General features: G+C 49.9%; 1 protein-coding gene across 4 annotated transcripts in view; it reads right to left on the bottom strand.

The window, feature by feature from the left end:
* The window catches only part of Sipa1l2 (signal induced proliferation associated 1 like 2), a 150,988-nt gene that overhangs the window by 102,812 nt on the left and 26,547 nt on the right, over window positions 1-21,629 (bottom strand). The window lies entirely within an intron of this gene.

The following is a 21,629-nucleotide window of genomic DNA, read 5'->3' on the forward strand; positions in this document are numbered from 1 at the left end:
TACAAGTGCCAGATGAATGGCTGGGGTGCCTATTTAATATATTAAAGCAGACACTGGCTATCAGGTTCTCCCTCAGTTCCTACCTGCTATAGGACCCTTCTGGCTAGCTAGGACCCTGCCCCCTACCCTGAACTCTCCAGTCTATGGAGCTGGAGAGTTTTCCTTATGTAACCCGACCATTTTGGTTACCTGCCCTCTTTGTACCTTTGTACCTCCAGGCTGTTGTCCCTGGTTCCCTCTCCCCACAGGGATCAGGGTCATGTCCACCCTGGACTCCCCCACATATCTGTAACAGACTTTCTCCTCCATCATACCTAGGAGTAATCATGTACCTTTGGTTTTTATTTCTTCTTCTTTTCATTCAGAACCTGGATCCTTATCACTGAGCCATTTCTCCAGCCTCAACAACCACCCGAGTCCTAATTCCACCACAGGAAACACAAGCACGTCACCCAACAGCCTTTGGAATCACAGTCACTTCTAAGTGTCGTGGAGGAGGTGTTCTAGATTACCCTGTTAAACCACAACTGCTCCTGGTGACAGCACTGACCGTTTGTAAACTCACACTGCGCAAGGAAAGGGAAGGAAAGAAGGGAGTGGCAGGGCCCACTGGCTGCTGCTTCCGTGAGTGAGGAAAGCTGTGCTCAGGGAGCACTTCCTTCTTGGAAGGTCAGGATTCTTGGTTCTTGGCCCAGGGTGCAGTTCGGTTGGAAGAGTGCTTGCCTAGCATGCATGAAGCCCAGGTTCCGTCCTCAGCCTCACCTAAACCATGCACTGCAGTGCACACTTGGGGTTCGGCACTCAGGGGGTGGAGACAGGAGGATGGGCGGGAGGAGTATGAATGAATATGAACTGAAGTCAGGCTGCTCCACAAACCACAAGCTTCTCCATCCACAACTCATTTTTAAAGCAGTAGTTATAAGAACTTCTGCAAACTAAAGCTTCCTCAAATCCGCACTCCTGTGTGACAGCACGAGGACCCAAGGTGCAGCAGAGAGGATGTGGACCAGAAGGAACCCAGGAGCAGGCTTCCTGCAAGATGAGGCAGCCCCTAGTCAGGAGGACTCCCCGCCGTCCTGCTCAGTAGCTGCTGGCTTGGTACCATCATGAGCCACTTCAATACAACAGAAAGACAAGTTTGTCACTTATTCAGAAGGCTGTCACCGGCCTGTTTTAGAAAGCCTACCTTCCTAATTCGGCCTCCATTTTTAGGAGCCCAAAGCAGCTGACAAAACTTACTGAAGCCCCTTGGCAGCAGCTGGATTTCTCACTACATTCAATGACCAATCGCCCTTGCTCTGAGGTTCAGAATCAGAAGCACGGTCAGCAGGTCCCTCAGCCTTGCTATGGAATCCAAAGAACTTAGAGTAGGCTCTAGAGCACTGGTTCTCAACCTTCCTAATGCTGTGATCCTACAATACAGCCCCTCCCATGTGCTGACCACAAAATTATTCTTATTGCTACTTCATAACTGTAACTTTGCTACTGTTGTGAGTAGCAAATGTAAGTATGTGTTTTCTGATGGTCTGCGGTGACCCCTGTGAAACGGTCATTCCACCCCAGATGGGTCCTGACCCACAAGGAGAGAACTACTGCTCTAGAGCTCTGTGTACAGCAGCTCTCTTCCCAACTGGCTGACAGTAGAGCTGACCGAAGTGTCCACTGATGGGTGAACAGACAGAGTGTGGCCCATTCATACAGTGGAATGTTATTCAGCCTGAAGGAGGAAGGAAATTCTGATGTCCGATACATTATGGCTGAAGTGTGAGGGCTGCTAAGTAAGATACATGAGTCGCAAAGGGACAAAGGCTGAGACGGAGGATTTCTCTTAGATGGGGTTCCGGGAGCAGTGTAGACTCAACGCAGAAGCAGAATGGGTTCAGGAGGGAAGATGAGGAAGTTGCTTTAGCAGGTTCAGAATTCTAGTCTTATGGAAAACCACAGAAGGACAGACAGACAGAACAGCTACATAAATATATGAATTTACTTACTTGCCAAACTGCTTATTTTACAATATAATGTCCCAAAACACCAAAATATTTGTGAAAGATTTGCTATGAGTGTTCACTGACCTGCCTGTCCGTCTATCACAGCCACCACTGGACCAATCCCCACAGGCTGCCTCCTCCCTTCTAGCCATTGTAACAGGACAAGAGCACACTGTGTATGTAATGGTCTCTACCACCGAGGCTGTGCAAGAGGATGCTATGTGTGACACACTGAGCTGTCACCAGGGAGACCTATGCGGGAGACATGACTACATTACAAATAACAAGTATCTCTTGTGAACACCGTATGACCTTCCAGAGTTTAAGAGAGAGGCGCTTCTGAAGCACCCGTGTTTCTCAAAGATCAATATTCCAATTTTCCTGTAAGGAGGGTTCTGTTCTCGAGTGTCCCTGTGGGCATTCATGATGAGACGCCGACTAGTTTGAAAAGTCAGCTTCAAGCCGTACTTCTGGGTTACTGTCTATAGTTTATGGTGAGGCCCCCTACATGATGAACATTCTGGAAAAGCTCCTTCCCGTCCCCTGACGCAGCAAGCATCCCATAATAAGCCAGCAAAGCCCACTCTTTCAGCTGCTTTTGTTTATGGCCAGAAAAGGAAGCCACAGATTCTGAGTAGCAGTGAGGACTCGGGAGCTTGGCCACACTTCCCCCTTCACAGGTGGCTTCATGAGGTAAAGGCTGTCTGAGCTGGGAAGGGAGGGCACGCACAAAACTGGGTTTCCAGCAAAGCAGTCTCCCCAGCAACAGTTATGTGTTGGGACACAGGGAAGGGGCAGGGAGGTCCCCATTTCTAGGTCTGTGGAGGGACACCTCTCAAGATGCTCTGCTTGGAAACAAGCCATGCGGACATGCCCCTCCCCCACTCATTGCTCCTACCAGCAGGCTTCCTGATGGAGTGAGGGTCTGAGGAAGGGCAGCCAGCACCGACCCCCAGTTACTCCTTTCAGCTCTTCCTCCAACTGTGGGAAGACAACCGGCCAGTGTTCAGGGAAAGCCAGCGCCTAAGCAAGGCTGGGCTTTGTTTGCTTCTTACTTTAACAGTGAAATTCTTGGAGCTGAGTAGAGTGTTTGCCACATGACCTTGAAGCCCTGAGTTTGATCTTTAAAACCCAGAAGAAAAGTCAGGCATGATGGTGTGCTCCTGTAAACCAGAGCTGGGGTTTAGAGGCAGAGACGGGTAAGGTCGCTGGAGCACGGACAGCTCAGCTGGATTGTTGGACCCCAGGCCAATGGGAGACCTTGTTTCATAAAATGCTATGAATGGAAGCTAAGGAAAGACACCGAAGGCTGACTTATGCTTCTGGATGCCTGCACATTAAGAACATACACATGTACATACACACAAAATAAAAACAAATAAACCCAAGTTCCATGCCAGTATACTGAGATCACTCCAAGTCAAAACCAGGTATGCTAAGCCATGCCCCGTCCATCTCAGCCCACAACCCCTCGGCATCCTGTGCAGCTATGGTGGCCACCACACTCCCTTCACTGATCTGAGATCCAAGCACATGAACAAGCGGACACCAACACTGGCTTAGTCTGCTTGCCCAGTCCCCATAGCCCTCAAAGCCCAGCTCACACCTCAGAAGACGAGTTGAGAACAGGAAGAGTCGGTGCTGTGTGTACAACACACGCACTAGGACTGTGGTCCCAGGGTACTTTAGTACGTCAGATGGCATCAGTCTTCCTGGAACTGCGCTTTGGACACGAATGTTCCTTTTTTTTGTTCTTTTTTTTGGAGCTGGGGACCGAACCCAGGGCCTTGCACTTGCTAGGCAAGCGCTCTACCACTGAGCCAAATCCCCAACCCCTACACGAATGTTCCTGATGATAATACGTGTTCAGCATGCTGACCATTCGTGCACACATGCACACACACACACACACACACACACACACACACACACACATACACAGACACAGACACAGACACACACACACACACACACACACACACACACACACACACACACACACACACATGGCATATCAAGATCCTGTGGAATTCCCAATATCAATGGCACTGAAACTTGGGTGGTTTAAGACATACATACGATTACTCTGGTTCCTTTCAAGTTACTCAGGAAAGGAAGAGAAACTGGACACAGAGACAGACCCTTTGAAGCCATTTAATATCAAACAAATATTTACATAGCAGATCTAGCACCAGCATGCAGTTCTCCACCAAGATGAAATTCTTGGCAACAGAATCACTGCCTAACGCCTGGCTTCCCACAGAATGAATCCAAGTGTCCTCAGATGGCACAGAAGAGACTGCTGGTGGGTTTCTCCTCACTGGAGAGGAGGAAGTCATATTTGAGTTGGAAGAAGACACAGAGGAAAGGAAAGGCTTAGTAAGGCAAGAGACACCAGCCGGGCCCCCATCCTTTACCTGAAGACTGTGAGGAAACTACCAGCCACACTTGCACTGACTTTACTATCCACCTAGTAAACTCAGTCAGACCTGCCCCTCTCACACGGGGACCTGGATCACCACCCATGCCTCAGACAGCACTCACCTCACAGAGCACTCTCACAGGACACTCTCCTCTTCTCTGGCATCTCTAAGGGTGAACACAATTAAAGAGCTTCCTGGTGCCTTGTTCCACACTGCACTCCAAGGACGCTGTGCTTTCTGCTCCAACGTTTTCAGTTTCTTACATGATTTCTTTTAATGTCCATGCCAGTCAACTGTGAGTTTTTAATAGGCAGTAGCCTGAGGTGCATTTGGCAGGGATCAACAATTGTAAAGTGAATTAACAAAAGCAGGTGAGCTTCTTAGACTCAGAAACATTGTCTGCTGCCACTGCCTTTATCCTATCCCCCCAACTTTGTGATATTAACTCTTTTGGGGAGTTAGCAGTAAATTACTATCACAACCATATGTGGAATAGGAAATTTCCTGCCTCTTTCAGCATTTACCATACACAAAATGAAAAAGGAAAACTTCAGAACCAAAACTACATCCCCGCTACACTAATGCTAAATACATTCCTGACACACAAATGCTACAAAGTTCTACCCCATAATGAACACAAAAGGCAAACTTGGAGGCAAGGCAAAAAGCTCACCCTGCAGCCTTCCCACCCTCTGTCCACGCAGCTACTGATCCTGCCACTCTGGCTCTCGTGCCCAGACAGTTGGCTTGGGCACAGGGTGGAACAGGGAGAGGTCACCAGGCACCTGGGGAAGCATCCTCAACTCCACCCAGTCTGTAAAACAGACAGGTGCCGTTTTGGTGATGGGAAGCAGACTCACTCACAGGATGCTCTGTTTCAAGAAGTAAGGCACACCACTTAGCGTCCCTACCCTGGGACAGCAACGGCCCCTGGACCTGGCACGCACAGCTGACGTAGGCTTCCACAATCATCTGCTAGTTTGCATCAGCACCCGCTTACAGACAGCAAAACATTAGAGAGGAGAAGATATCGTTTATACTCATTATCTGAAGAGCTGAGCTCTGATCTAACTCTGGACCACGCAGTGCAGTGGTGGCCATGCTGTGCTGTGCTCTGTGCTGAGGCCGATTGGAGCTCCAACTGAACAACGTCTTGAACGTGTTCAGCCAGGGCGCCCATAGCGTGAACCTGCAGTGGTGCTCATTAAATCAAGGAGAATGAATCAGGACTTGTGAAATCCAAGTGTATTTTCTATTTTAAGGATGCAGATTAAGAGCAACCATAACAAACTAAGAAAAGACCAACTTAAACAATTGCCTGTAGGCACACGGCTGCGGTTGATAATTCCCCGATTCTGCTGCCCCCGTGTCTATACCCTCCATGGGGCAGAGCTCACAGTCACATGAGTTTCTTCATGCACGCACACCCTGCTTATCATTCTCTTGAAACACAAACAAGAGTCCATGAGCTCCCGTGAGCTCTGCAAACAAAAGAAAGGTACTAACGAGAAAATAAACTGTTCAGCTGTGGCCCCCACAGGCTAAACCACTCTGGAAGAGAATCAGTGAATGTATCCATTTGAAATTCTGTAGCTGTCTTTTCATGTGGGCAAGGGGGCGGGATTTGGCAGGAGAACAATGAGTATTTCCTCACAGAGCAGGGTCCTAAGTTCACACTTTAACCCTGTGCACACCTAGGGCATAGGTCATCACTTACATACATTCCCAGCGTCTGCAACCCATTTCGTGAGAGAAAAGTTCCAAAAAAGCTTTGGAGATGGAATGCAAGAGACTCAGCTTTCACATCATTTGGTAGCCCACTGCATCCAGGAGTATGCAAGTTTCATCCCTAGTTCTCTGTAGCAGACAGATGAGTACACTCTATTGCTCTGGTGCGGGCAACGGCAGAGTCATTTTCTCCTCTGGATCCTATGCTCTCTTCCACTCCTGACTTCCCACTCCAAAAAGGCCCGGCAAAGCGCTGAGTGTCCACCAGACAGTCAACTGCAGCACTGCAGCAACCCAGAGCAGAGAGCGAGCGGGACCACGCATCTGCTGAGGCTCTCAGCCCTAACAACCCGCTGAGGGAGAGCGAGTGAGGAGCAAGCTCATCGCACTGGTGGGGAGCATGCAAATCAAAGGGCTCCAGGCAACACGGAAAACAAGGAGGCAGGTTTGTAATAATGCAGCTACCGACTTGCAAACACCCCATAAACGCCTACAGAACTGAATTAAATCTCTCACAGCTTGAATTAGGAAACTGTGTGATGAGAAAGACTGGAAAAGGTGGTGCCTCTAACTGCAAAAATAATTACTATGCACAGCCAACCAGGTAGGACAACCGAGTGGGAATATTTCAAAACACGGGGCCAACACCAAAAGCTAAGGATGGCTTCATGTGGGTTCAGGAGCCAGTCCAGAAGATTCCACAGGAAAAAGCAAGTGAGGTTCACTGTGTCTCAGAGCTGCTGCTGCTCCAGACAGAATGTGTAGCCAGGACTCTGCCTCCAGCCGCAGTCACGCTCATGTCCTCTCACTAGGAACCTGGGTCCTTGGGACAGTGTGGCACCGCTAGGTTCCAGTTCGCCACACCTGCAGACTGTCGACTCCGGTGGGAAACAGCAGGACCCTCTTGCCAGGCCACAGGGCTTCTCCAGCCCATGTGCTCCAAGCTCCTAGAAGAAACCCTTCTTGCAGTCACACAAATTCAGCAACCTTTAGAGAAGAACGCAGTGGGGCAAAATGTCAACTCACAGGGAACCTGCTACCCACCCCAAAGCCTTCAAGACATTCAATAAAATCAAAGCACAAGGTGGTGGCCTCGACCCACAGAGTCAACTAAACACTGCTGTCAGCAGGATAGATTCTGTCAAAGGCAGAACCACTGACTGAGAAATCCTCCTAGGAAAACCATACACAAATGGAGTCCCCTGTCTACAGTGTGGATAGGACAGAAACACTGCGGAACTGAGAGTGAGGGCAGCTGTCACCAGCAGGAAGTCCGTTATGCTAGGTCCACTCCAGTCAGAATCCTGTGGCCAGTGGGGAGCATGTTACTGTGCTGAGAACTCCAGGAGGGCACCACACAGCTGCCTGAGGTTAAGGGCCATGGCCAAGACAGACTGAGTACAGAGGAAAGAAGACAGAGTCAGAGGAAGGTGGAGGGCTGGGCAGGTGCAGTTCATGACACTGTTATTTTATTGTATAACATATTTTACCCTTGACTCATTTTTATGTACTAACACAAAATTGATTTTTTTACACCCTCCATCTGTGGCTCTAACTCCCTCAAATTGTTCAGACTACCAAAGATGTTCACTGGGTCATGTGCCAGGCACTTAGTCACTGTCCAGAGCACAGGGCTGCTGGCACCCCTAGTGAGTGCCAAGCCTTAGCAGTTCACACGCTCCTGCTGCTATGACAAAAGGCCACAGACCAGGTCATTTAGAATCACAAGTTTATGTGCCTCTGCATCTGCAAAGTCCAGGATCAAGTGACCATGTCTGGGGAGGGCCTCTGTGTTGCCACACAGCCATGGAGGTCACTCAGTCCCAAAAGATAGCATCTATTCAGTAGTCAAGTAGTCACCCCTGAAGAGCCCCACCTCTCAGTACTGTTGCAGGGCAAACTCTTGCCCACAAAGAGACACCAGATTTCTAGTCTATTTCTGAAATACTGAACTGATACATAACCAAATCCTGATCTTTTCACTTACCACACTCCTGTGCGTGTGTGCAGGCTAGTGGTGTGTGTGTGTGTGTGTGTGTGTGTGTGTGTGTGTGTGTGTGTAGCCCAGCCTGCACTGGCTACCCAGCAGCCTCATAGGCCTTCTACCCTGTGCCTCCAGGGTGCTGCTGGGATTACAGGCACCGCTGCCCCAGCTAAAACTCCAATCAAGTCCGCGAGCGTCTACATAGATTTTACCAATGTGCTCTCCAGCTGCTCTGCATCTAGGGCTGTTAGCAGCTCTCAAACTATGTGCTGGGACCACAGCAGTCTCTTGGGGCTCCTAATGGTTATGCAAATCTAACTATTTTCACAATAATTCCAAGATAGGACCTTCTTGCTGTGTCAGTAGTACAAAAGCAGCAGCATGTTACATGATAGCCCGTGAGCAGTGGGCAAGGTCATAACATAACACAGCAGACTACTTGGTCACCACCCGGGCCATAGAACAAGGCGCTGTCTCTAAAACTATAATTAAGTTTGGTTTCTAGCATTTACATGGAAAGCTCAAAACATCTGTAACTCTAGTTGCTAAGGATCTGATGCCCTGTTCCGGCTTCCACAGGCACTGCCCCTATGCAGTATACACCTGCAGACAAACACACACACATAAAATAAAATTTAGCATCTACAACAGAACTCCTAAGCTTAAGATTCAGAGATCACTGCAGAAGAGGGGAAGAGAACAATTCTAAAAGCCAGAGGAATGGAGAGTTTGCTGTGACGCTGTGTTTCCTAGAAATGTCAGAAGCTACTCACCACTAATGCCAATGTGGACAAGGCGAAGCTAACAAGGCCTCAACCTAGACAAAGAACTGCAGGCAATTAAGGGAAGCGAACAGTGGAGAAACGGTCCCTAGCCAAGAGCACATAAGCCAAGTGACTCTCCAATACTACAGGGTCAGCTCTGAGAATATATACATACAAGTAACACGGCAGAGACCAGCTCTGAGAATATATACATACAAGTAACACGACAAGGACTGAGCAAGCTCCATTATGTATTTAGGAACACAACACACACACACACACACACACACACACACACACACACACACACACACACACAGAGAGAGAGAAAATGAGACCATGACTTTGAAAGCCAGCAAGCAGGGGTGGAGCACAGGACGGTTTAGAGGGAAGAAGAAAAAGAATATTTTAGAAACTTACATGGACCGTCTCCTTCACTGTTGTTCAGGGACAAATGAAAGTAAATGGTCCTGTAAGATCTGGAGATCCAGAGCATCTGTCACTCCAGGGACCACACCTTGGGAGAGACTTGGAGTCACCGAGCTACTTTGTCCCAGGATACAGCTGCCACTAGAGAATAAACTGTTGAGGCCACTCAGAGACAGTTTAAACAGTAGGAATGAAGTGCTTGTTCTAAAGGAAAATAGAAACACCATGCTTCTTACAGCCCTCTGAAAGGTGACACCACCCACCATGCCCTGACATCTCCTGGTCGGTGTCTGCCTGGGCTCCGCAGTCCTCGGGCTGGGGCAAGTAGAGTGAGTCTCGGCCTTTCCTCACATCTAAACTTGCTTATTATTTCCAATATGATGACTGCTGACAGACCTCACACGAACAAAGCAAACGTCTCTGAGGTCCTCCATCATTTGTAAGGATGGAAACCTCACAAACAACAAGAACCTGGGTTAAACTGGCCCAGAGTCAGTCTCCTCAGACATCACTAAGGCAGCAGCTCCCCTGAGGAAACGCACGGGCGATGAATGGGAAAGAATTGGCTCTGTGAAGGAAGGAAGTGAGCTAACATTTTCTAATTGTCTGACTGACAATGCAAAGGTGGCCCCATTTTAATTCTCTGAATCAGATACATATTCACCAAGGCCTCTCTCAGGGTCAAACGCTAAAGAGGTTTGAACATTTGGGTCTGAGTCTCCGACAGATTTCCCGACTGACTAGCAGCCCGGGCACTACAGAAGACTGCAGTATGTAAATTCATCCAATTAGCTCCCTGCTCCTGGTGCTGTCTCCCAGGTTCACTAGCATCTCACTGCACGGTCTCTGTCACCACTGACTGAGAGACTTCTCACTCAATTATTGATTTTTCTGCCAATTAATTACCATAGCAGGAGTCACTCAGGCTCAGCTTTGCAGGGATTTTTTTCCCCAGTCCCCAGTCTGGAGTCAGGGGAGGAAGGAGGGATCAAAATAATTGAAACCCTGAGGATGAGACAAGTTCTAAAAACATCTTCTGCATAACTTGTAAACAGTTCAGTTGTCGGCAGACACTGGGGTGGGCAGACTTGTTTCCTACTTGGTCCTGGGCTTGGCTGTTTTCCAGGGAGAACTTTGCTCAATCCTGCCAACAACTTTACTCCACGACTCTCAGGAGAAATGAGGTTTTTTGACTCCGGGGGAGGGAGGCTAAGTGACTGTGTCTTGTTCATAAGAGTGAGTGAGATGCATGAGGTACATGCATGAGGAAAAGAAATAATTTCTCATTATCACCTCCAAAGGAAAGGCAGTTTTACTTCCTGAAGTAATGACTGCACAGCCAAGGGTGCTTCCTGTTGTGAGACATGTGGGGTGACAGGGATGCCACACACAGAGACTCAGCCTGTCTCCAGCAAAGGCTTCCTCCACAGGGTCTCCTGAGCCCATGAGGGTATGTGCGATCCAGATACCCACTACTACCCACTCTCCTGCCCTCTGCCTCACCAGGGAACTGAGACCCCAGGACACCTTACAGAACACACAATGTGACAGGCCACCCCATCTCCTGATACAGTTTTACTGTGAAAATCCCTCACAGGCTTGGGAGTTTGAGCATTAGGTCTCTAGCTGATGGCTTTGCTTTGGGAGGTTGTGGAACCTTTAGGAGGTGGGGCCTCATGGGAGGAAGCAGATTTCTAGGGGCCTTGAGGTTTACAACCCAGCTGTCTTCCTGTCCTGTCTTTACTTCCTGGTCCACTAAGATTTAAGCAAGCAGCTTTGTGCTCCTACTGCGTGCTTTGCCTCTATGGCGGACCACATCCTTAAACAGTAAGCAAAAGTCAGTCCTCACTTTATTAAGTTGCTTCCGTCCACATCCACAGCAACAGGAATAGCAGTGAATCTCTCTGCCAGCCCTACCCCACTCCAGGGTCTTACCACTGCCTGCTTCTGCGGCCTGTCTCAGGAATGCCCACAAAGGACTGCGCTTCAACAGCTGACAGCAAGATGCATCAAGGGGGAATTATGTTTGCACACAACCTGAGTTTGCAGACGGTAAACAAGTTACAGCAAAGCTCAATACAGCTAAAGGAGAAAGAAACGTAATTCAGTGAGAGCAAGCAACAAACAGCAAGGCTGATGGAGGAGGAAAGCAAGCCTGTGTCAGACACTCTCCTGGGGGTTGGGGGGGACACAGAGAAAAGACACAATGGACTTGACAGCCTTGTGAACCCAACTCCAGCATCTCTCCTCCAGAAGCACAGCTTGGGCCGGGAGCTATGCACAGCCAGAGGCCAGCCTTTGGAAGCTAACAGTCCCTCCTCCCCTCCTCCCAAGGTCTATCTGCTCCACCTCAAACAGGAAAGCTGGGATGAGACCCTGTAATTCCTGCACACCAGAGTGAGACACTATCTCCTGTGTGGTACACAAGCACCAGGCCAGTAACCAGAGAGAAAGGAGAATTACCAGATGCACATGCAGACAGACAGACAAACCAGGCTCCTAGATTATATCCATGCAATTTACAACACAGAAAAGGCAATAAACCTTGGCCCCACTGAAGGTCTGGCAGAGACAAAAAGCCCAGCAACGCAGTGGGTGTGGGTGTGGGTGTGGGGGTGGGTTCTTGGTTCTGGACTACAGACAACAGAAGTGGACTGCAGAGCCCCCTTGCCTTGTGTGGGTCCCACCTTCAGACATCGGTCTAAAGGATAACCAGGGGCATCTGAATGGGAAGATGTGGCATCGAAAAGTTAGCAAGTGCCTGGAGTTCAAGTATTTTGGACTCTCCCACTTCCCAGACCAACCAGAAAATAATCCAGCTATCTGTACTGCAGAGCAGAGGTTTCAAAAGCTGCCCGATGGTGGTAGTAAGTTTTCCATAGAGCAGGTCAGAGATAGAGCGACCCCTGTGGGAGCTGCACTGACCAGCCCAAGGCCACTGTAACTGCACAGCAGACAGGAGGTGGCCAGCTCTGACCCTGTCTGCCTGACAGGCTTTGGAACTCCCAGAACCAACTGCCTGCACAGCCTAGGATGCTGTTGGTTGGGTCCTCGGGGTCATCCACAAGCACAGCTGTGCTTGGCTTCTAACCCTTGCCTGGTGGGAACCTGTGTGACTGCTACAGTGCCTTTGTAAGCCCTTTCTCTGCCTAGCTAACAACAGCAAGGGCTTTCTCTTAGCTCTGTGTGTGTGTGTGTGTGTGTGTGTGTGTGTCCCCATCTGTCCATCTCTCCGCCTGTCTGTCAGGGACAGGCCAAAGCATAAGCATAACCAGGACAAAGCATAAGAAGTCCAGGAATCTCCTAAATCTCTGGGCTACCACAGTCGGGGGAACCACACCAGTCTTACCTGCTGGACCAAGAAGAACACATACACTTTTCATGTTCCGTGTGTGTGTGTGTCTCCCCCCTCCCCCGTGTCTGTGTCCGTGTCCGTCCGTGTGTGTGTGTGTGTGTGTGTGTGTGTGTGTGTGTGTTTGTACTCGTGCACATGTATATGAAGACCAGAGGTCACCATAGAGCATTATTCCCCATTCAGCTTGCTTTCTGAGACCATCTATCAGTGGACCTGGAGCTCAGGGTTAGGCTAAGGAATCTGCCTGTCTCTGCCTCCCAGGACTGTGGCTTTTTATCTGGGTCCTTGAGTCAGTCAGGCCTCAAACTTCCACAGCAACCATTTTACAGACTAACCTGTCTTCCAAGCCCTTTCGCATTCTCACTTTTGATTTCCTAAAATGTGTTCAGACTTTCACGAAGAAATGCAACACTGTTGAAAAGGCAAGAGTCCTGGCCTCTAAGGGGCACCTGTCACAGAAGGCCATGCCCACCGCACTGCATCGGGGACTCGGCCCTGTGCCCTCTCTCTCCATCACCGCTGAAGGACTAGTCCCATATGGCTACAGGGAGCAAAGCACCAGAGGGGAGGGAGGGCAGGGGGGAGGACAGGGGGAGGGCAGGAATATAAAATTATCGGTTCTCACGCACACGCACAGCCTGACTGGAGGCTGCTGATAGCAAGAGGAATATTTAGCAGACATTCGCAGACGCTTACTGCCAGAATTAAAAACGGGAAGCTGGGCAGACAGAAGTCACTAAGGAATGAGCAGCCAAGACACACTTGGTCTGCACCCTCTGCCGGAGCAGCGAGTGGCAGCCATGGCTCCAGAGGTGAACATTTCTAAACCAGTGCAGTGGGAGCAGGGCACCTGCTGCTGGCTTCTCAAAGGTTCTTATCTGGGGAAAAGACTTCACCACCTAAAACATTCACCTCTTTAAAAAAACAACAACCACCACAAAAAAAAAAGTGTTTTATTATATATTGAGTCTAGTGGCTTCAAATGGAAATAGTTCTAGTTCATGTGTAGAAATAAAACAAAAGGTGAATCCTTAGGCATTCGACAGACTCCTGACCTTCAGACACCAGAGGATCAGAAAAACTGTGTGTGTGTGTGTGTGTGTGTGTGTGTGTGTGTGTGTGTGTGTTGGGCCAGGGAGATAGCTCTGTGACTAAAGTGTGTGCTGAACAATCAGGAGACCTAAGTTTGGATTCCCAGCGCCCAGATGAAATCCAGGTGTGGTGGCGTATGCCAGTGACCCCAGGCTGGGACTGGGGCTGAGACAGGTGGATCCTACAGGTTCCTTGGTCAACCAGTTTAGCTGACAGGGCAAGCACCAGACAAGCAAAGATCTTATCTCAAAAGGCAGAGCTAAAAGCCAAAGAGCCATAAATGACAGCTAAGATTGACCTCTGGCCTCTACTTACTCATACACAAACACCACACCACACATGAACATAGTGTGTAGACACACACACACACACACACACACACACACACACACACACACACACAGAATGTTATCAAAAAGTTAAGTAGGAAGTCTTCTAGAAATTTTCCTGCAGAAGACATGGTTATAGATGAAGATTCCAGTTCTGGATGTAGGATACAGCCCTATAAGTCACTGGTCATAGAGGTACCAAAGGTCCCCAAACGGATACATGCCACTGCTATCATTCTGGGTTGCTCACTGGAACTAGACAGTAAGGTCTAGTGCAAAGACACAACATACTTTGGTTGCAGGATATAGGAAACTTAAGCTAGAACTGATGTGAAAATATCTTCCTACCACACACTAGCTTTCAAAGTACTGGAGAGTGCTCCACAGCCATGCGGAGAAGGTACATCAGTGATCTTACCCAGCCCTGGACCGTGTTCCTCCATACTAATACAATGCTAATACCTGCCAAGCAGGATGTGCCCATTGCTCCCAGTGTCACAAAGGTCCTGGGGACAACCAACTACTTTTGGACTGGATTTGAGGCCTGCCCCACAGCAGGGAACATATGCCTTGTGCTGCAAACCTGGTCAAACCATGACCATGACTCAGGAGGTCATGGGCCCTAGAGGAACCTATTATAGGCGATTTGGCACATGACAGATTGCCAGCCTGCCTTTGAAATATTTATACCATGGATTAGTCTTTCCCTCAACCTTGAGAGAGTCTCTCCGCAGTAGGCAGCACCTAATGCCAAGGGTGACAACTGGTTAAAGTGCTGAGAATAACTGCCTGAGTGAGCCCTAGATAGGACGTCTATCTCAACACGGACCCTCCCCAGGGATCAGGGACACCATAGGAGAGAGACAGGTGTGAAACAGATCCAGGTACCAGCGCACCTGAGGAGTCTGTGAAATACTATCTTCTGGACAAGGCACATGACTTCACATATGGACGAACTGCAGCTCTGTTACCTGTACAAGATCCAGTCAAAAGCATGTCAGCATCCCAGGAAGCACTAATTAAACTTACTAAGCTCAGAAGGCTATTTTTAAACGGCACAGGGGGAGCACATGTGGAGATGCCGCAGCAGCTTTGAATATGTATTGCTCTTGTAGAAGATCAATGGTTCCCAGTATCCAACACCCGCAGCTCACAAACACCTGTACCTACAGCTCCAGGACTGGGGGTCAGACCTCCCGTCTCTGACTCTGCAGATCTGTCCACTCACATGTGCATACTCACACATGGACGCAAACACATAACTAGAAATAAAACATCTCTTAATAACTTAAAACATTTAAAGAAAGGAACATGAATGGGGGAGTGACATGCTGGGAGTGCCCGAGGAGTGGGAGGGGTGCTGAGGACAGAGGTGATCACAACACAGTTTACATGTATGAAAGGGCTACAGAGGTGATCACAACACAGTTTACATGTATGAAAGTGCTAACGAACAAACAAAAGATATTCTGCTTTTATAAAAGCAATCCGAACCTTTCCAAACTTTCCTTAGAGAACTTTAGAAAACTGAAGGATTAATTAATATAAAATAAAACTATGCACTAGTATTTAGTTTTATCAGGAAGGGAAGGGACAGGGACAGACAGAAGGGGAGGGACGTTTTTAAACACGTCTGTTTCTGGCATGTAACAAGAAAATGGAGACAGATTAGTCAGGGTTGGTGGGAATACGGAAAAATGGCTCCTTGGGCTTTAGTATCTAAGCTTGGCAACTCCTGTGTTAGCCATGCTGGCCCTCTGCATGTCCAGGTAACTGCAAACCAGGTTGGCCCACTGCACAGCCCAGGTAACTGCAGACCATGCTGGCCACTGCAAGGCCCAGGTAACTGAAGATTAATCCTGGACTGGCTATGCCCAGGAAGTGAGCAGCGGCCTGCCTCATTTGTCTGTACAGGACCACAATGGAAGTCGTCACATCTTACATTACTCGCACACAGCACCAAAGCAACCTTTTTTTTTTTTTTGGTTCTTTTTTTTTCCGGAGCTGGGGACCGAACCCAGGGCCTTGCGCTTCCTAGGCAAGCGCTCTACCACTGAGCTAAATCCCCAACCCCGCACCAAAGCAACCTTAAGAAAGCCAGGGCTCTATTCTCCCTGGCGGTCCTGGGTCAGCTCTGCCTCTGAGCTGTCTTCACAATGTCAACTGAGGCCTTTGGTCCCACATTTCAGAGTCCCTGACTGGGACAGAGGCTGGGGAGTAGCCAGGCAGCTCACACGGGTTATGCTTCTGACCCCCAGCCACAGCAGCCAGTTCAGGTATGTGTGGGGTATGGGGGTGGGGAGGACTGTCCTTAGGCAGCTCCTGTTAGACTGTATCTAGGATTGAATTTTATTAAAAAGGGAAGCTCTGTTGCATAGGAAACCCAAAACCCAGCTTCCTCGAGTTCCTATCCCCAGGGTTCTCTTCATAAAATGATTTATTATGGTTTCATTAAAGTGATTAGAAACTGTCCAAACTGTAAAGCGTTGCTAGGCATCTCCAAAGTCAGCAGAGTGGAAGAACTGCCTAACAAGTGCTCAAACTCAGGAGGCAAAATCTCCACAGTGCACAGGGCAGGTGCAGATGTCCCGTGTATGAGCCCTGTCACAGAAGCTGGGTCTACAGAGCTGCTGCGGGGTGTGCACAGGCAACGGGCGGGCATGACACTCAGGTCCTGGGCCAGCTCCATAGCACAAAGCTATGCCAACAACTCCCCCACTCAGGCACTCAGGACACAGGACCTCCGGCAGCCCCTGTGGAGCAGGCGCTGAGGCACAAACTCCTCATAGACGAACAGGGAGAGGGGACATGGCTAGGCAATGAGGTGGCAAGTCTGCAGGATGGCAGCTTCTTCCTCAGCCTCCTGCCACCTCTTAGGCCTTGTAGCCTTTTGTCTCCCGGTACCAGACCCCTGCTGATGTGTGGGTCCAGCTAGTTCAAGGCCTGTCCAGGACCTGCCACACACAGCTCTGGCCCAGTCAGTCATCCCAGCTTCCCTTAAGCCGACCAACCCAAAGTGAGGAGGAAATAAAAAAAAAAAACAAAAAACAGAAACAAAACCCAAGTCTCACCCTCAAGCCTTCGAGCCCTCAAGAAGGGGCTTTGGTGGTTTGGTTTGGTTTGGTTTCTGAGTCCCAGCTCTGCTTTGCAGAGGGTCTTCTCCGTGTTTGCCGTTTCCTCTTTCCCACACGTCTCCCACTGGTGACTGTTTGCTATGCTTGAGGCTCTGCGGCTCCCTGTTGGGTTTTAGGTCTCTCCTGCCTTTTAATTCTTTAACTGGCAGAGAGAATGAATCCATCTGACCCTGGCCAGGCATACTAAGTCCCCTCCCCTCTAACCTTCCTGTGACCTCATTCTTGCCTCCTGCCAACTAAAATGGACTCACATAGGTGACTCTGACAGAGGCCACACAGCTGACAGCAGAAGAGGCTGAGCCTCAGACCAGAACAAGAGGGGAAGAGGGGAAGAGAGGGCATGGGCAGGAGGGGCAGCATCTGATCAGGGCGGAGGGAGACGCTGACACAGCAGAGGACGCGTGGGAAGGCGGGAGAGAGGCCTTGGACAGCCCAGGCCGGAGCCAGACTCGGTGCCCTTCACTCTGCTCAAGTCACACAGGGCCTGGTTAGAAGTTTTAGGAAAAAATCCCAGCACTCCTCTTCCCCTAGAAGCTTTCCCAGGCCCAAGTAGCTCAAGATGCCCAAATTTAACACGGGCCACCTTGGAGCTAGTCAGCACTTCTCCTGAAATAATCTATCATCATGGAACCATTTTAAATCCCTAGTCCCTGAGACCATACAGAGACCATGCAGAGAGTGCCAACATTACAGGCAATGACAGAGGGGCAGAGCAGGACACAGGGAGCAAACCCCAGACAGGAGTCCTGGGTCCTCACTTAAGGCCACATCACTTCCTGGCAGCCCAGGTGATGGCATCTCATAGCACCTCTGACACTCCCCACAGGAGGCAGAATGACGGTGGGGACACAGTTCCCAGAAGGCAAATGGCAGTGCAACTTCTCAAGTGCCTGGTGATTCTCAAGAGCAGGCAGGCTTGAGAAGATCCCAGACATTTACAAAGGGCTCGCCCGGAGGAGCCTGTGACAGACGCACGGGTCGCAGGTCCTACCTTACTCCAGCTCCCCAGGCACCCTTCTCACTCTGCATGATGGACTCTTATGGGTAGACAAGGCCTGGCATCTCTCAGGGACTATCTTTCCACACTTAACCCTACCTTAGCTGGCGTCCAGCACAGAGAGTCCCAAGCCTTGGTCCAGAGACGCCTCCCTCGGACATAGTGGCTGAAAATTAAGCTGTAGAAGAGAGCAGCCATGCGGCATGCCCCACCTACATCTGAGGATAAAGTTGAGCCTCTCTCAATTGCCCTTAGAAACAGCAAGGCAGGCCAAGGGCAGAAGCCCTCACCCCTCTGTGCCCCCACTGCTCTTTGCTGCCAGGCAGCTCCTGACTCCCTTCAGCCATCACCTTCCTCAGATCCTGCTCACTCCATTCCTACAGAGGCAGCCTGCCAGGGCCTCTCTCTCAGAGCCTGCCTCTGAGCCTGACTGTCAGCACTAACTTCTGGCAAGGAATACCTGCAATCAATCTGTGAGGGGAATGGCGTCCCTCCCCTCCCCACCCACCCCATGAGCAGGATAGGGTCTCACTGACATCTGAACGTTGTTCCTCGAAGTCTCAAAAGAGAAAAACCAGCACCGACTGGGAACAGATTGGGATGTGTGGAGTCAAGCAGAACTGCCTCTGCCTATACTCCCAGAACTCAGGAAGCAGAGGCAGGAGGATCACTGTAAGTTCCAGGCCAGCTATAGCTACATAGTGAGACTCTCTGTCCAAAACAAGCGATTCCCAAACCACCATGAAGCAAGTGTTAATGAAACAAAACAAATCAAAGCTACGCCCTGCCCCCTGCCAACCCCCAGGGTGGACACTCTCTTGGGTTCCACTCTTGGGAACCAGGAGAGGAACTCTGTCACCTCCCTGGCTGCTTCCCCAGTTCCTCCCATTCGCCAGGCATCCTTCTAGAAGTTTGGTCAGCCACAGGTTTAATTGAGGGGAGAAGAGGACAGCATAGAAAGCCAGGAAAGCCCAGGTCAGGCGAGAGGCGGTGGTGGATGAGAGAAAGGTGAGTGCAGGCCCTGAAAATGCTGTGTATTCTGACTTCTCTCCTAGCTCCCAACCGGAACCCTCCCTTTTCCATAAACAGCAGGAAACAGCAAGACCACAGCTGGGAGGACCTTCCAACACAGGAGTCCTCAGTGTAAGAGGACTCGTCAGCTGAGAGTGGCTCCAAGGAAGAGCTCAGACATTATGAGACAGGCCCAGTCACACACAGGGAAGGACCTGACTGAAACCAGCAGCACAGACCCAGGTGACACCAAGAAGGGTCCTGATTGAAATCAGGAGAACAGTCCATGTCACATGAGAGGAAGGACTTCATTCATTCATGAATTCATTCACTCATTCATTCACACGACTCTGGAACACTACAGAAAATAGGAGAGCACAGACAGAGCCACCATGCTAGCTGGAAAGTTGCTACTGGGCCAGACATAACCACCATGGCTATCTTAGAGCAGCAAAGCTGTGGAGATGTGCAAGAGACTGGGCTTGTTAGTGTCCCCCACGGAGGGCGCAGAAGGGTTCCAATCTCTACCAAACCACAGGCGAACAATCCTGGGGTGGGACCTGCTAGGGGTAAGGCTGCCCGGAGTGCTAATGGATTCCCCCAAGGTGAACTCGGTTGGTTGGATCCATCTGGGAGAGATAAGCATCTCTTTTTATCTCTTCAGGAGAAGTCACAAGACAGCCACCTCACGCCAACAATGTATTCTAAAACATCAACATCCTTAAGGAGGAAGGGCAGGCTGAGTTCAACAAACCCACTGTGCTTCTCAGAGCTCCCCGTGTAGAAGCAGCAGCTGTTTATGACCCATTGAGAGGCTCACTAGGGAAGAAGAGGTTTCAAACAAGCAGCTGCGGTTAGCAAGAAGTGTCTCCCACCTGCGAGAAGCCCCATGCCCAGGTTCTATCACTTTCTTATGTAGTCAGAAGATGGCCTGACTCACCTCGTCCTGCCCAGCTGTAGGCCTGAGAACACTGGGTGTAGGACCTCATCCTGAGACTGTCATCAGAGCCAAGCTGGGCCCTCCAGTCTCCTCTGTCAGGAGCCAATGAAAGACAAGGAGCATGGGAGACTCTGCCAACCAATCTCCATCTAAAGCTCCTTCCTTTCAAAGTCAGGTGAGGGAAAGAGACCGAAGTTACCAAGTGCCCTAGACACCCAATAGCTGTGTGTGGCTAAACTAGCAAGTTCACTTCCCAGATGGATACATCAACTGAATAGACTAAGTCTAGGAAGGCAACTAAAGCTAAAGAGGACAGTAGCGTGCACGCACGTGCACACACACACACACACACACACACACACACACACACACTCATTTATTCCACACAGTGTGCTGGTCACGTGAGATACACAGGCACTTAGCTGGCAAGTGGAGCTCTGACCCCAGCATGGTTGATTCAATAGGCGCAAACACTGAGGTGTGTGTGACAAGAGCACGACGCAGGCCTAGGGTACAGGAAGGCCATATCAGAGAATCAGAGATGGCCAAGAGGGAATGGGGCAGGGAGGCTAGGAGGAGAGCAAGTACTAGGATAGAGGCCACAGGAGAAGCAATCTTGGGGTGAAGAAGAGGATTAAGGGTCAGGGCCAGCCTTGGTGATGACAAGAGAGAACTGACTTCAGCCTAAAGAGGTGACAGGGTGATGTGGAAGTCACAGCAAGCTGGTCATCACTCTTTATGGTCCAGCAAGAGCGGCTAGTATGGACTGTATAGGGAGAGTGAGCCTTGATCAAAGTCATACAGTGAGAACTGCACGTGGGACGGAGCCTGCCACATGTGCTAACACTATGCCTTGACCTCAGAAAGCATGGCCAACCTCTGTGCCCTCCATGAGACCTTGACCTCAGGATGTCCAAAACCAGCGGTTTACATTGTTGCTCTGTGTGGCACTCCTCCATTAAAGCACAGCTTGCGGTCATCTTGGAGTTACCTGGAGTCCTTTGAGGTACACATGCTACATAATAGACACACAAGCGTGATACAAAATCTCAGTCTGGCCCAGTTGCTGTAACAACAGCATGAGATAGCCTTGTAAGCACAGCTGTTTACTTCCCCCTGTGCTGGAGGCTGGAAGTTTAAGGACAAAGCCACAGGCAGGCTGGGTATGAGGGCTGGGGGACCCACTTTCTGGGTCATGAAAGATACATGCTGTTTCCAAAGCATGAGGTAGAAGAGATCTCCTTCATGGGTTACTAATCCCAGGCCTGAGAATTCACCCCCTATGCCCCACCCTTGTCTAATGAGCCACCTCCTAATACCATCATCTCGGGAGCTAGGAGTTTAACCTGGGCAAGAGAAGGAAGGTATGTTCAGCCCACAGCATGAAGGGACTAGTAAACCAGACAGAGCTGGCCCAGGCACAGGACAACTCCACTCCAAGTCTGTCTGACCTAG

Source organism: Rattus rattus, chromosome 17 (genome assembly GCF_011064425.1).
Source record: "Rattus rattus isolate New Zealand chromosome 17, Rrattus_CSIRO_v1, whole genome shotgun sequence".
Lineage (NCBI taxonomy): Eukaryota > Metazoa > Chordata > Mammalia > Rodentia > Muridae > Rattus > Rattus rattus.